This window comes from Phyllobates terribilis, unplaced genomic scaffold (genome assembly GCF_046119375.1).
Source record: "Phyllobates terribilis strain yellow unplaced genomic scaffold, ASM4611937v1 Scaffold_11__3_contigs__length_659146591, whole genome shotgun sequence".
Lineage (NCBI taxonomy): Eukaryota > Metazoa > Chordata > Amphibia > Anura > Dendrobatidae > Phyllobates > Phyllobates terribilis.
Genome location: NW_027362771.1, coordinates 609,085,956 through 609,103,159, shown reverse-complemented (window position 1 = coordinate 609,103,159; position 17,204 = coordinate 609,085,956). Strand labels below are relative to the sequence as shown.

At 40.6% G+C, this 17,204-nt stretch overlaps 3 non-coding genes across 3 annotated transcripts; all 3 read left to right on the top strand.

Moving 5' to 3' along the window:
* The first annotated feature begins 6,112 nt into the window (after positions 1-6,112).
* On the top strand, positions 6,113-6,194 carry TRNAL-AAG (transfer RNA leucine (anticodon AAG)). Its single transcript has one exon. It is a non-coding gene; the product is annotated as a tRNA-Leu (tRNA).
* Positions 6,195-10,474: 4,280 nt separating this feature from the next.
* TRNAL-UAG (transfer RNA leucine (anticodon UAG)) lies at positions 10,475-10,556 on the top strand. The gene has a single exon. It is a non-coding gene; the product is annotated as a tRNA-Leu (tRNA).
* Positions 10,557-16,790: 6,234 nt separating this feature from the next.
* Positions 16,791-16,872, top strand: TRNAL-UAG (transfer RNA leucine (anticodon UAG)). Its single transcript has one exon. It is a non-coding gene; the product is annotated as a tRNA-Leu (tRNA).
* Positions 16,873-17,204: the final 332 nt, after the last annotated feature.

Below are 17,204 nucleotides of genomic sequence, written 5' to 3'. Positions count from 1 at the left end.
TGCTGTCTGCAGGGAAAGGTGGGCTAGCGTTAGAAGAGCTAAAGCCAGTAATGAAGTGAGGCTTGCAAGAGAGATCAAAAGCAATAAGAAAGGATTTTGGAAGTAAGTCAAAAGTTAAAGAAAAGCCAAAGATGCTATAGGATTTTTAAATGATGAAAAGGGTAAAGTGGTCAATAATGATGTTGAGAAGACTGAACTTTTAAATTCCTGTTTTGCTTCTGTGTTCTCTAAGAAAGCAAATGTAACATCAAGTGATCTTCACTGTGCTGTAGAATACTTTAAGAGAAAAAATCCGACCATATCAACCCAAAGTTATAATAAAAATTTACTTTTATTCATAAATAGTATAAAAAGTTACTACATAGTCAATATAGGGCACAGTACAGAAATACGAAAAGACATATAACATGTAGAAAAAACCGTCTCACTGAAGGGACGATGTGGTCCACAAATGACGAAGGGGGGGCCTCAGCACCACAGCAAAAACATATATATATCTAGTCCTTCATCTATAATGTCAATAAGGAGGACTATCGGATAGCCACAGAGAAATACCCATAGTAATATACATATAGTAATGCATGTCACAGGCAGTATTAAAGTACTTGAAGATTTCCTCAGGGGGGACTCATAATCGGTACTATCTGAATGCCATATGTGGGCTACTAGACTGTGCTTTTCATCGTATCAGATGCACAGTATGAAAATAGGTAGGTGTAGAGTTGAATAAAGGCAAATACTGCATAATATCAAAAAGGTTACCTGGGCTACAAGCTGTAATGTCGGGGCTCCCCCACGTGGACCGCTCGCCCACCCCAACGCACGTTTCGGCGTTTGCCTTCTTCAGGGGGCGTCAACTTCCTCCGGGGGAGTATGAACTTAAATACCATGCTGGCCAATCAGATGGAGAGGGTGGACCCATAGTGACGCGCGTAGCATCCCCGCCGCTAAGCAACCAGTGACGCGGGCGTCATGCAAGGAGTCACATGATGGTCACATGGACCCATGTGATACAGGTCCTTGCATAAAGACGCCAGGCGGCACGGGGTACTCAGAAAGCGGCGACGCTCGCGCGTCAGGTCCTATTAGATTCACATAATTGGGGAACATACCGGAAGATATATACTATTCTTGCGCAATATAGTATATTTTTTCTCTTTCCCACTACCACCACTTCAGTATATGGATGTATCATATAGTAACACTATGTCACAGTCCAGCAACTTCACATTATGACAATCAAATAATACATCGTTACATCAATTATATATATCCCATCATACAGAAGGCTAGTGTAGATCATTTGCAATCCCATAAGTATATAGTAAATGTGTAAGGGCCATATTGTCACACCAGTAATATATACTAAGTAAGATTTTAAAAAAATAGAGATAACATCACATATATCATCCCAAGTTCACAGAGAATCATGTATAGTGTGGGGGTAGCGAACTTCCCTGATCCAGATTCTATCAAAATAACAGGGTATATAAAGATCATATAGCACAAGACAAAAAAATCCACCGTATATATATATACACCGCAGTAGTTGTTCCCAGATGAGATGGATTATTCAATGTATTCATATTCACATATTGGTCCATATGGTATCAGCCATAATATACATATAACTCGTCGGAGGAAGTAAGGTGCAACGGATGGTGAAACACACTAAAAATAAAAAAGTAGATTAAAATCATAAAAACCACAACAGAGATATGTGACAGGGGAGGAATCTAAAGAAAAGGAGCGAAGCTGAGATTCTCATTAAGTCCATTGGGATGTACGGTATTTAGTCGCCAAATCCATCTAGATTCCAGCTGAGCCAAACGTTGGCTCTGTCTACCTCCACGAATACCCATTCTCAACGCGTCTATCCCCCGAACCCTCAGGAGGGAACTTTCACAGTCATGATGCAATTTAAAATGTTTGGGTATGGTCCTGAGTGTGGAGGGATCCATGCAGTCGATTGCCGCCACGATCCCCAATATATGTTCGCTTATTCTAACTTTAAGTTGGCGCGTTGTTAGGCCAACATAAATGAGCCCACACGGGCAGGTGGCGTAGTAGATAACAAAACGTGAGGTACATGTAATACGACATTTTATATCATAAATTTTAGTACCAGCTGCATTAGAAAAAGTACTGATCCTGTCCATATTGGGGCAGGCGACAGATCGACCGCACGGAAAACTCCCACAGTCAGGACCTGATGCACCAAAGATAGTAGACATGCCTGGTGCTGTTTGATAGTGACTGTGTACAAAATAGTCACGGAGATTCCTAGACCGGCGTACAGTGATGGGTGGGCGATCAGGAAGAATTTTTGACAATACCGGGTCTATCAAAAGGATGGGCCAAGCTTGAGTCAAACATTTCCTCATGCGCCCAAATTGTCCATGATAGTTTGTTATAAACCTTGGTTTGTCACTGATCTTAGGACTTCTTTGCAGATAGAGCAATTCGTGCCTATTTGAATATTTGGCACGATGATACGCTCTTTTCACCACTCGTTTACTGTAGCCTCTCTCATAGAATCTCTTCTTCATATCCATAGACTGTCTAGCAAATTCCTCGTCACTGGAACAAAGTCTGCGAAGTCGCAGAAATTGTCCAGTGGGTACTGAACGAACCATCCACGGAGGATGGGAGGACGACGCGTGAAGTAGCGTATTCGTGGAGGTATCCTTTCTATAGATGTTTGTTTGTATCAGATTATTGTGGTCCCTCATAAGGGTAACATCAAGAAAGTTAACTGTATCCATATCCCAGTTGAAAGTAATATGAATATTCATATTATTGGTGTTGAGGAGTTGTACAAAAATCTGCAAGTCCTCAACAGAGCCCTGCCAGATCAGCAGGATATCATCAATGTAGCGCGTCCAAAGGGATACCTCCACGAATACGCTACTTCACGCGTCGTCCTCCCATCCTCCGTGGATGGTTCGTTCAGTACCCATTGGACAATTTCTGCGACTTCGCAGACTTTGTTCCAGTGACGAGGAATTTGCTAGACAGTCTATGGATATGAAGAAGAGATTCTATGAGAGAGGCTACAGTAAACGAGTGGTGAAAAGAGCGTATCATCGTGCCAAATATTCAAATAGGCACGAATTGCTCTATCTGCAAAGAAGTCCTAAGATCAGTGACAAACCAAGGTTTATAACAAACTATCATGGACAATTTGGGCGCATGAGGAAATGTTTGACTCAAGCTTGGCCCATCCTTTTGATAGACCCGGTATTGTCAAAAATTCTTCCTGATCGCCCACCCATCACTGTACGCCGGTCTAGGAATCTCCGTGACTATTTTGTACACAGTCACTATCAAACAGCACCAGGCATGTCTACTATCTTTGGTGCATCAGGTCCTGACTGTGGGAGTTTTCCGTGCGGTCGATGTGTCGCCTGCCCCAATATGGACAGGATCAGTACTTTTTCTAATGCAGCTGGTACTAAAATTTATGATATAAAATGTCGTATTACATGTACCTCACGTTTTGTTATCTACTACGCCACCTGCCCGTGTGGGCTCATTTATGTTGGCCTAGCAACGCGCCAACTTAAAATTAAAATAAGAGAACATATATTGGGGATCGTGGCGGCAATCGACTGCATGGATCCCTCCACACTCAGGACCATACCCAAACATTTTAAATTGCATCATGACTGTGACAGTTCCCTCCTGAGGGTTCGGGGGATAGACGCGTTGAGAATGGGTATTCGTGGAGGTAGACAGAGCCAACGTTTGGCTCAGCTCGAATCTAGATGGATTTGGCGACTAAATACCGTACATCCCAATGGACTTAATGAGAATCTCAGCTTCGCTCCTTTTCTTTAGATTCCTCCCCTGTCACATATCTCTGTTGTGGTTTTTATGATTTTAATCTACTTTTTTATTTTTAGTGTGTTTCACCATCCGTTGCACCTTACTTCCTCCGACGAGTTATATGTATATTATGGCTGATACCATATGGACCAATATGTGAATATGAATACATTGAATAATCCATCTCATCTGGGAACAACTACTGCGGTGTATATATATATACGGTGGATTTTTTTGTCTTGTGCTATATGATCTTTATATACCCTGTTATTTTGATAGAATCTGGATCAGGGAAGTTCGCTACCCCCACACTATACATGATTCTCTGTGAACTTGGGATGATATATGTGATGTTATCTCTATTTTTTTTAAATCTTACTTAGTATATATTACTGGTGTGACAATATGGCCCTTACACATTTACTATATACTTATGGGATTGCAAATGATCTACACTAGCCTTCTGTATGATGGGATATATATAATTGATGCAACGATGTATTATTTGATTGTCATAATGTGAAGTTGCTGGACTGTGACATAGTGTTACTATATGATACATCCATATACTGAAGTGGTGGTAGTGGGAAAGAGAAAAAAAATACTATATTGCGCAAGAATAGTATATATCTTCCGGTATGTTCCCCAATTATGTGAATCTAATAGGACCTGACGCGCGAGCGTCGCCGCTTTCTGAGTACCCCGTGCCGCCTGGCGTCTTTATGCAAGGACCTGTATCACATGGGTCCATGTGACCATCATGTGACTCCTTGCATGACGCCCGCGTCACTGGTTGCTTAGCGGCGGGGACGCTACGCGCGTCACTACGGGTCCACCCTCTCCATCTGATTGGCCAGCATGGTATTTAAGTTCATACTCCCCCGGAGGAAGTTGACGCCCCCTGAAGAAGGCAAACGCCGAAACGTGCGTTGGGGTGGGCGAGCGGTCCACGTGGGGGAGCCCCGACATTACAGCTTGTAGCCCAGGTAACCTTTTTGATATTATGCAGTATTTGCCTTTATTCAACTCTACACCTACCTATTTTCATACTGTGCATCTGATACGATGAAAAGCACAGTCTAGTAGCCCACATATGGCATTCAGATAGTACCGATTATGAGTCCCCCCTGAGGAAATCTTCAAGTACTTTAATACTGCCTGTGACATGCATTACTATATGTATATTACTATGGGTATTTCTCTGTGGCTATCTGATAGTCCTCCTTATTGACATTATAGATGAAGGACTAGATATATATATGTTTTTGCTGTGGTGCTGAGGCCCCCCCTTCGTCATTTGTGGACCACATCGTCCCTTCAGTGAGACGGTTTTTTCTACATGTTATATGTCTTTTCGTATTTCTGTACTGTGCCCTATATTGACTATGTAGTAACTTTTTATACTATTTATGAATAAAAGTTAATTTTTATTATAACTTTGGGTTGATATGGTCGGATTTTTTCTCTTCAAGTATTTAACTATGTTCAAACGACCCAACCTTGATTTTCATCAGTAGGTGCTAGCTATTTAGCAAGAGACACACTATCTTTAATATGCATCGATTGAGAAACTTACATTGGACTGTGCTGTAGAAGAAAAGGAACATGTGAGCAAGTCATACATAAGAATACGGCATATGAATAGTCATGTTGGCTTTAGGCATCAGAATTAATTACATAATTTACCATCTATGTTACATCGATGTCAGTTCAATCAATGATCAACGATTCTCAAAATTTGCCAATATCAATCTTGGTCAAATGAAGTCTAACTGCTAGCTCATATCCCTGCTGCCTTTTTAGGATTATCAATACAGGATGAGCAGAGTGATTAGCAAACATAAACAGAGCCATGCTGCTTCTGCTGCTTTCCAGTAAGTCACCCAAGTGATGGATTCATAGCTACACTGCTCTGCACTGCTGTATAATGTCTTCCTTGCTGCTGCTTCTGATTATCTGTTACGTACAGGCAGGGGTGTAGGAATCCTTCATGTTTGAGTGTCCTGTATGTGGGAGATCATAGCAAGTAATCTATACCACCTAATTCAGTGATATCTAAAAATTAGCAATTGAGCCAACAGAGTAAAGATTAGTTAAATATCTGGATACAAGTCATATGTTTTGCAAAATGGTGCCCCAGAGTCAATGTACAAACAAATCCCTAATAATTACGTTGCTCATGCATAATAACATTTGTATTTTTGTCTAATTAGATATACAATGTTTTCTGCCACTTATATCATTAGCAAATATCTGATTTAAATAAGTTTGAACATCCGTATGAGGTAGCGTGGCCGAGCGGTCTAAGGTGCTGGATTAAGGTTCCAGTCTCTCTGGAGGTGTGGGTTCAAATCCCACCACTGCCATTATTTATTTGGATCTAATTTTTACCAAAAATTAGAAAACAGTTGAGGAAGTAAAGGGGATTGAGAATTTAGGAGACAGCGGTAATTCTATCCTATACTTTGAACTACAAAAGGTGGAAAACCTGCGAAAACTGAGATTTTAAGATTGGACTGTAGAAAGGCAGTTTTTAATGGACTCAGTAAAAAGGAAGGAAAAGTAGGATGTTCTAAAGGAAAGAAATGTCCAGGAAGGATGGGAGATTTTGCTAAATTAAATTCTCACTGCACAATCATTAACAATCCCAAAAAGAAGGAAGAATGGAAAGCATTTATGGAGACCAGGATGGCTGAATACTGAACTTAAAAGCTTGCTAAAAAGGAACAAAGAAATGAATATCAAATGAAAAGAAGGGTTCATATCTAAAGAAGAATATAATGCTGTCTGCAGGGAAAGGTGTGCTAGCGTTAGAAGAGCTAAAGCCAGTAATGAAGTGAGGCTTGCAAGAGAGACCAAAGGCAATAAGAAAGGGTTTTGGAAGTAAGTCAAAAGTTAAAGAAAAGCCAAAGATGCTATAGGATTTTTAAAGGATGGAAAGGGTAAAGTGGTCAATAATGATGTTGAGAAGACTGAACTTTTAAATTCCTGTTTTGCTTCTGTGTTCTCTAAGAAAGCAAATGTAACATCAAGTGATCTTCACTGTGCTGTAGAAGAAAAGGAACATGTGAGCAAGTCATACATAAGAATACGGCATATGAATAGTCATGTTGGCTTTAGGCATCAGAATTAATTACATAATTTACCATCTATGTTACATCCATGTCAGTTCAATCAATGATCAACGATTCTCAAATTTTGACAAAATCAATCTTGGTCAAATGAAGTCTAACTGCTAGCTCATATCCCTGCTGCCTTTTTAGGATTATCATTACAGGATGAGCATAGTGATTAGCAAACATAAACAGAGCCATGCTGCTTCTGCTGCTTTCCAGTAAGTCACCCTAGTGATGGATACATAGCTACACTGCTCTGCACTGCTGTATAATGTCTTCCTTGCTGCTGCTTCTGATTATCTGTTACGTACAGGCTGGGGTGTAGGAATCCTTCACGTTTGAGTGTCCTGTATGTGGGAGATCATAGCAAGTAATCTATACCACCTAATTCAGTGATATCTAAAAATTAGCGGTTGAGCCAACAGAGGAAAGATTAGTTAAATATCTGGATACAAGTCATATGTTTTGCAAAATGGTGCCCCAGAGTCAATGTACAAACAAATCCCTGATAATTACGTTGCTCATGCATAATAACATTTGTATTTTTGTCTAATTAGATATACAATGTTTTCTGCCACTTATATCATTAGCAAATATCTAATTTAAATAAGTTTGAACATCCGTATGAGGTAGCGTGGCCGAGCGGTCTAAGGCGGTATATTAAGGCTCCAGTCTCTCTGGAGGCTTGGTATCAAATCCCACCGCTGCCATTATTTATTTGGATCTAATTTTTACCAAAAATTAGGAAACAGTTGAGGAAGTAAGGGGATTGAGAATTTAGGAGACAGCTGTAATTCTATCCCATACTTTTGAACTACAAAAGGTGGAAAACCTGCGAAAACTGAGATTTAAAGATTGGACTGTAGAAAGGCAGTTTTTAATGGACTCAGTAAAAAGGAAGGAAAGGTAGAATGCTATAAAGGAAAGAAATGTCCAGGAAGGATGGGAGATTTTGCTAAATTAAATTCTCACTGCACAATCAGTAACAATCCTGAAAAGAAGGAAGAATGGAAAGCATTTATGGAGACCAGGATGGCTGAATACTGAACTTAAAAGCTTGCTAAAAAGGAACAAAGAAATGAATATCAAATGAAAAGAAGGGTTCATATCTAAAGAAGAATATAATGCTGTCTGCAGGGAAAGGTGGGCTAGCGTTAGAAGAGCTAAAGCCAGTAATGAAGTGAGGCTTGCAAGAGAGACCAAAAGCAATAAGAAAGGATTTTGGAAGTAAGTCAAAAGTTAAAGAAAAGCCAAAGATGCTATAGGATTTTTATAGGATGAAAAGGGTAAAGTGGTCAATAATGATGTTGAGAAGACTGAACTTTTAAATTCCTGTTTTGCTTCTGTGTTCTCTAAGAAAGCAAATGTAACATCAAGTGATCTTCACTGTGCTGTAGAAGAAAAGGAACATGTGAGCAAGTCATACGTATGAATACGGCATATGAATAGTCATGTTGGCTTTAGGCATCAGAATTAACTACATAATTTACCATCTATGTTACATCCATGTCAGTTCAATCAATGATCAACGATTCTCAAAATTTGCCAATATCAATCTTGGTCAAAAGAAGTCTAACTGCTAGCTCATATCCCTGCTGCCTTTTTAGGATTATCAATACAGGATGAGTAGAGTGATTAGCAAACATAAACAGAGCCATGCTGCTTCTGCTGCTATCCAGTAAGTCAACCTATTGATGAACTCATAGCTACACTGCTCTGCACTGCTGTATAATGTCTTCCTTGCTGCTGCTTCTGATTATCTGTTACGTACAGGCAGGGGTGTAGGAATCCTTCATGTTTGAGTGTCCTGTATATGGGAGATCATAGCAAGTAATCTATACCACCTAATTCAGTGATATCTAAAAATTAACGGACGAGCCAACAGAGGAAAGATTAGTTAAATATCTGGATACAAGTCATATGTTTTGTAAAATGGTGCCCCACAGTCAATGTACAAACAAATCCCTGATAATTACGTTGCTCATACATAATAACATTTGTCATTTTGTACTATTGGATATAAAATATTTTCTGCCACTTACATCAAAAGCAAACTTTTGATATAAATAACATTAAACATATGTAAGAGGTAGCGTGGCCGATCAGTCTAAGGTGCAGGATTTAGGCTTCAGTCTTTCTGGAGGCTTGGGTTCAAATCCCACCGCCGCCATCCTTTATTTGGATCTAATTTTTACCAAAAATTAGGAAACAGTTGAGGAAGTAAAGGGGATAGAGATTTTAGGAAGCAGCGGTAATTCTATCCTATACTTTTGAACTACAAAAGGAGGAAAACCTGCGAAAACTGAGATTTTAAGATTGGACTGTAGAAAGGCAGTTTTTAATGGACTCAGTAAAAAGGAAGGAAAGGTAGGATGTTCTAAAGGAAAGTAATGTCCAGGAAGGATGGGACATTTTGGTAAATTAAATTCTCACAGCACAATCAGTAACAATCCCGAAAAGAAGGAAGAATGGAAAGCATTTATGGAGACCAGGATGGCTGAATACTGAACTTAAAAGCTTGCTAAAAAGGAACAAAGAAATGAATATCAAATGTAAAGAAGAATATAATGCTGTCTGCAGGGAAAGCTTGGCTAGCATTAGAAGAGCTAAAGCCAGTAATGAATTGAGGCTTGCAAGAGAGACCAAAAGCAATAAGAAAGGATTTTGGAAGTAAGTCAAAAGTTAAAGAAAAGCCAAAGATGCTTTAGGATTTTTAAAAGATGAAAAGGGTAAAGTGGTCAATAATGATGTTGAGAAGACTGAACTTTTAATTTCCTATTTGGCTTCTGTGTTCTCTAAGAAAGTAAATGTAACATCAAGTGATCTTCACTGTGCTGTAGAAGAAAAGGAACATGTGAGCAACTCATACGTATGAATACAGCATGTGAATAGTCATGTTGGCTTTAGGCATCAGAATTAATTACATAATTTACCATCTATGTTACATCCATGTCAGTTCAATCAATGATCAACCATTCTCAAAATTTGCCAAAATCAATCTTGATCAAAAGAAGTCTACCTGCTAGCTCATATCCCTGCTGCCTTTTAGGATTATCAATACAGGATGAGTAGAGTGATTAGCAAACATAAACAGAGCCATGCTGCTTCTGCTGCTTTCCAGTAAGTCACCCTAGTGATGGATTCATAGCTACACTGCTCTGCACTGCTGTATAATGTCTACCTTGCTGCTCCTTCTGATTATCTGTTACGTACAGGCAGGGGTGTAGGAATCCTTCATGTTTGAGTGTCCTGTATGTGGGAGATCATAGCAAATAATCTATACCACCTAATTCAGTGATATCTAAAAATTAGCGGATGAGCCAACAGAGAAAAGATTAGTTAAATATCTGGATACAAGTCATATGTTTTGTAAAATGGTGCCCCAATGTCAATGTACAAACAATTCCCTGATAATTACGTTGCTTTTGCATAATAACATTTGTCTTTTTTTCATATTGGATATAAAATATTTTCTGCCACTTACATCAAAAGCTAACTTCTGATATAAATAACTTTAAACATATGTAAGAGGTAGCGTGGCCGAGCGGTCTAAGGCGCTGGATTTAGGCTCCAGTCTCTCTTGAGGCATGGGTTCAAATCCCACTGCTGCCATTATTTATTTGGATCAAATTTTTACCAAAAATTAGGAAACGGTTGAGGAAGTAAAGGGGGTTGAGAACTTAGGAGGCAGCGATCATGCTATCCTATAATTTTGAACTACAAAAGGAGGAAAAACTGGGACAACTGAGATTTTAAGATTGGACTGTAGAAACACAGTTTTTAATGGACTCAGTAAAAAGTAAGGAAAGGTAGGATGTTCTAAAGGAAAGAAATGTCCAGGAAAGATGGGAGATTTTGCTAAATTTAATTCTCACTGCACAATCAGTAACAATCCCGAAAAGAAGGAAGAATGGAAAGCATTTATTGAGACCAGGAAGGCTGAATACTGAACTTAAAAGCTTGCTGAAAAGGAACAAAGAAATGAGTATCAAATGGAAAGAAGGGTTCATATCTAAAGAAGAATATAATGCTGTCTGCAAGGAAAGCTGGGCTAGCGTTAGAAGAGCTAAAGCCAGTAATGAATTGAGGCTTGCAAGAGAGACCAAAAGCAATAAGAAAGGATTTTGGAAGTAAGTCAAAAGTTAAAGAAAAGCCAAAGATGCTATAGGATTTTTAAAGGATGAAAAGGGTAAAGTGGTCAATAATGATGTTGAGAAGACTGAACTTTTAAATTCCTGTTTTGCTTCTGTGTTCTCTAAGAAAGCAAATGTAACATCAAGTGATCTTCACTGTGCTGTAGAAGAAAAGGAACATGTGAGCAAGTCATACATAAGAATACGTCATATGAATAGTCATGTTGGCTTTAGGCATCAGAATTAATTACATAATTTACCATCTATGTTACATCGATGTCAGTTCAATCAATGATCAACGATTCTCAAAATTTGCCAAAATCAATCTTGGTCAAATGAAGTCTAACTGCTAGCTCATATCCCTGCTGCCTTTTTAGGATTATCAATACAGGATGAGCAGAGTGATTAGCAAACATAAACAGAGCCATGCTGCTTCTGCTGCTTTCCAGTAAGTCACCCTAGTGATGAACTCATAGCTACACTGTTCTGCACTGCTGTATAATGTCTTACTTGCTGCTGCTTCTGATTATCTGTTACGTACAGGCAGGGGTGTAGGAATCCTTCATGTTTGAGTGTCCTGTATGTGGGAGATCATAGCAAGTAATCTATACCACCTAATTCAGTGATATCTAAAAATTAGCGGATGAGCCAACAGAGGAAAGATTAGTTAAATATCTGGATACAAGTCATATGTTTTGCAAAATGGTGCCCCAGAGTCAATGTACAAACAAATCCCTGATAATTACATTGCTCATGCATAATAACATTTGTATTTTTGTCTAATTAGATATACAATGTTTTCTGCCACTTATATCATTAGCAAATATCTAATTTAAATAAGTTTGAGCATCCATGTGAGGTAGCGTGGCCGAGCAGTCTAAGGCGCTTGATTAAGGCTCCAGTCTCTCTGGAGGCGTGTGTTCAAATCCCACCGCTGCCATTATTTATTTGGATCTAATTTTTACCAAAAATTAGGAATTAGTTGAGGAAGTAAAGGGGATTGAGAATTTAGGAGACAGCGGTAATTCTATCCTATACTTTTGAACTACAAAAGGTGGAAAACCTGCGAAAACAGAGATTTTAAGAATGGACTGTAGAAAGGCAGTTTTTAATGGACTCAGTAAAAAGGAAGGAAAGGTAGAATGTTATAAAGGAAAGAAATGTCCAGGAACGATGGGAGATTTTGCTAAATTAAATTCTCACTGCACAATCAGTAACAATCCCGAAAAGAAGGAAGAATGGAAAGCATTTATGGAGACCAGGATGGCTGAATACTGAACTTAAAAGCTTGCTAAAAAGGAACAAAGAAATGAATATCAAATGAAAAGAAGGGTTCATATCTAAAGAAGAATATAATGCTGTCGGCAGGGAAAGGTGGGCTAGCGTTAGAAGAGCTAAAGCCAATAATGAAGTGAGGCTTGCAAGAGAGACCAAAAGCAATAAGAAAGGATTTTGGAAGTAAGTCAAAAGTTAAAGAAAAGCCAAAGATGCTATAGGATTTTTAAAGGATGAAAAGGGTAAAGTGGTCAATAATGATGTTGAGAAGACTGAACTTTTAAATTCCTGTTTTGCTTCTGTGTTCTCTAAGAAAGCAAATGTAACATCAAGTGATCTTCACTGTTGTAATGCACACGCCCGGGCTGTTCGGCCTGTGCGTGTGATTGTAGTGATTCCACTGGACCGTGCCGGAGAGTGAATGCCTGGAGGGGCGTAACTAGGTATTCACCCGATCCGACCAGGGTCGCACGACGGCATACGACGCCAGTGCACCAAGGAGGAACCGAGCAGAGGGACCAGGTGCTACTCCAGGACAGACCCCGGACACGGCTGTTGACCCACACAGGGGAATACAGGAACAGACTGGTAGGCTGGCACACAGACTGGTGGGTATAGGCAGGCACGACTGGTATGCAGGCAGGCGGGTATGCAGGCAGGGGGGTACAGGCAAGCACAGCTAGAGTGCAGACAGGGAGGCACTAGCAGGTAGGAACACAGGCGGGATAGGACCCAGTACACACTGGGACTCAGGAACAATACAGGCAGAGGGGTACAGGCAAGCACAGCTAGAGTGCAGACAGGGAGGCACTAGCAGGTAGGGACACTGGCGGGATAGGACCCAGTACACAATGGGACTCAGGAACAGAACCACAGATGTGGCGGACAAACACAGCAGAGTGAGGCCGCCTAGAGAGGTGAGCGAGAACAGGGCAGGACAAGGCCGCCTGGAGCGGTGAGCAAGAGTACAGCAGGACAAGGCCGCCAGGAGCGGTGAACAAAGGGTCAGAGCTGAGCGAGACTGCCGGAGCAGTGAGCAAGAGTAAAGCAGGACGAGGCCGCCTGGAGCGGTGAGCAAGAGTGGAGCAAGACTGCCGGAGCAGTGAGCAAAAGGATAAGAGCGGAGCGAGACTGCCGGAGCAGCGAGGAAAAGGGTCCGAGCGGAGCAAGGCTGCCGGAGCAGCAAGCAAAGGAGTCAGAGCAGGCTAGAACCGCCGGAGCGGTGAACAAAGGAGTAGGAGCAGGCTAGAACCGCCGGAGCGGTAAGCAAGGCAGAGCAGGGGGGACAGGGCTCTGTTCACACGGAACAGACAGGAAGAGAAAGGTAGAGCCAGATACCCACAGGATACTTGCAGTGAAGTAGCGAGTGGACCACAAACTCACAAACGGGAGTACAGAGACAACAAGCAGGAGTTAGGTACGAGTTCAGACTCTGCAGAAAAAGGAAGGGAACGGACATAGAGGCAAAACAGGTAAAGGATAGGAAAGAGTTCAGACTGGAACTGAGTGTACGGAGGAGACCGACACTGCAGCTGGATACAGGAGCGGGTCTGGGAATACGGCCCCCAGAGAGGCGGGACGAACAGGCAAGGAGCGTGTTCAGACAGGACAGACAAGATACAGGAGCGGGTCTAGGTAATCGGCCCGTAGAAGGCGAGAGGAACAGGCTAGGAGCGTGTTCAGACAGGACAGACAAGATACAGGAACAGGTCTAGGTAATCGGCCCCTAGAAGGCGGGAGGAACAGGCTGGGAGCGAGTTCAGACAGGCCTGGAAATACAGCCTCCAGGATAGGCAGACAAGAGAACACAGACAGGACTCAGTTCAGACACGGAAACTGATACCGCAAGGCAGGAGACATAGACAGGACTCAGTTCAGACACGGGAACTGATACCGCAAGGCAAGAGACATAGACAGGACTCAGTTCAGACATGGGAACTGATACCGCAAAGCAGGAGACAAAGAACGGGACCTGGCACCTACAGAGTGCAAGCACACACTGAATGAAACACTATGCTCAGGCAGGGATAGATGGGAGCAGCTGAGCTATATACCAGGTGACAGACAGCAATAGGCTGAGGACGCACAAGGGGTGTGACCCACAGCAGGTACAAAAAGCAGGAAGTGATCGGGCGCCGCCCTTAAGAAGCAGAAACAGACACAAACAGACAGCATGGAGGGAAGCCAGAGAGACATTCTGGACTGGAGATCAAGTGCGCGCTCTTGCACAGTGGGAGATGGACCACCATGCAAGGACGCCGCCAGGTATGTTACAACTGTTCTGTAGAAGAAAAGGAACATGTGAGCAAGTCATACGTATGAATACGGCATATGAATAGTCATGTTGGCTTTAGGCATCAGAATTAACTACATAATTTACCATCTATGTTACATCCATGTCAGTTCAATCAATGATCAACCATTCTCAAAATTTGCCAAAATCAATCTTGGTCAAAAGAAGTCTAACTGCTAGCTCATATCCCTGCTGCCTTTTTAGGATTATCAATACAGGATGAGTAGAGTGATTAGCAAACATAAACAGAGCCATGCTGCTTCTGCTGCTATCCAGTAAGTCAACCTATTGATGAACTCATAGCTACACTGCTCTGCACTGCTGTATAATGTCTTCCTTGCTGCTTCTTCTGATTATCTGTTACGTACAGGCAGGGGTGTAGGAATCCTTCATGTTTGAGTGTCCTGTATATGGGAGATCATAGCAAGTAATCTATACCACCTAATTCAGTGATATCTAAAAATTAGCGGATGAGCCAACAGAGGAAAGATTAGTTAAATATCTGGATACAAGTCATATGTTTTGTAAAATGGTGCCCCAGAGTCAATGTACAAACAAATCCCTGATAATTACATTGCTCATACATAATAACATTTGTCTTTTTGTATTATTGGATATAAAATATTTTCTAACACTTACATCAAAAGCAAACTTTTGATATAAATAACATTAAACATATGTTAGGGGTAGCGTGGCCGAGCAGTCTAATGTGCTGGATTTAGGCTTCAGTCTCTCTGGAGGCTTGGGTTCAAATCCCACCGCCGCCATCATTTATTTGGATCTAATTTTTACCAAAAATTAGGAAACAGTTGAGGAAGTAAAGGGGATAGAGATTTTAGGAGGCAGCGGTAATTCTATCCTATACTTTTGAACTACAAAAGGAGGAAAACCTGTGAAAACTAAGATTTTAAGATTGGACTGTAGAAAGGCAGTTTTTAATGGACTCAGTAAAAAGGAAGGAAAGGTAGAATGTTATAAAGTAAAGAAATGTCCAGGAAGGATGGGAGATTTTGCAAAATTAAATTCTCACTGCACAATCAGTAACAATCCCGAAAAGAAGGAAGAATGGAAAGCATTTATGGAGACCAGGATGGCTGAATACTGAACTTAAAAGCTTGCTAAAAAGGAACAAAGAAATGAATATCAAATGAAAAGAAGGGTTCATATCTAAAGAATATAATGCTGTCTGCAGGGAAAGCTGGGCTAGCATTAGAAGAGCTAAAGCCAGTAATGAAGTGAGGCTTGCAAGAGAGACCAAAGGCAATAAGAAAGGTTTTTGGAAGTAAGTTAAAAGTTAAAGAAAAGCCAAAGATGCTATAGGATTTTTAAAGGATGAAAAGGGTAAAGTGGTCAATAATGATGTTGAGAAAACTGAACTTTTAAATTCCTATTTTGCTTCTGTGTTCTCTAAGAAAGCAAATGTAACATCAAGTGATCTTCACTGTGCTGTAGAAGAAAAGGAACATGTGAGCAAGTCATACATAAGAATACGGCATATGAATAGTCATGTTGGCTTTAGGCATCAGAATTAATTACATAATTTACCATCTATGTTACATCGATGTCAGTTCAATCAGTGATCAACGATTCTCAAAATTTGCCAAAATCAATCTTGGTCAAATGAAGTCTAACTGCTAGCTCATATCCTGCTGCCTTTTTAGGATTATCAATACAGGATGAGCAGAGTGATTAGCAAACATAAACAGAGCCATGCTGCTTCTGCTGCTTTCCATTAAGTCACCCTAGTGATGAACTCATAGCTACACTGCTCTGCACTGCTGTATAATGTCTTCCTTGCTGCTGCTTCTGATTATCTGTTACGTAGTACAGGCAGGGGTGTTGGAATCCTTCATGTTTGAGTGTCCTGTATGTGGGAGATCATAGCAAATAATCTATACCACCTAATTCAGTGATATCTAAAAATTAGCGGATGAGCCAACAGAGGAAAGATTAGTTAAATATCTGGATACAAGTCATATGTTTTGTAAAATGGTGCCCCAAAGTCAATGTACAAACAATTCCCTGATAATTACGTTGCTGTTGCATAATAACATTTATCTTTTTGTCATATTGGATATAAAATATTTTCTGCCACTTACATCAAAAGCAAACTTCTGATATAAATAACTTTAAACGTATCTAAGAGGTAGCGTGGCCGAGCGGTTTAAGGAGCTGGATTTAGGCTCCAGTCTCTCTGGAGGTGTGGGTTCAAATCCCACCGCTGCCATTATTTATTTGGATCTAATTTTTACCAAAAATTAGGAAACGGTTGAGGAAGTAAAGGGGGTTGAGAACTTAGGAGGCAGCGATCATGCTATCCTATAATTTTGAACTACAAAAGGAGGAAAACCTGTGAAAACTGAGATTTTAAGATTGGACTGTAGAAAGACAGTTTTTAATGGACTCAGTAAAAAGTAAGGAAAGGTAGGATGTTCTAAAGGAAAGAAATGTCCAGGAAAGATGGGAGATTTTGCTAAATTTAATTCTCACTGCACAATCAGTAACAATCCCGAAAAAAGGAAGAATGGAAAGCATTTATTGAGACCAGGAAGGCTGAAT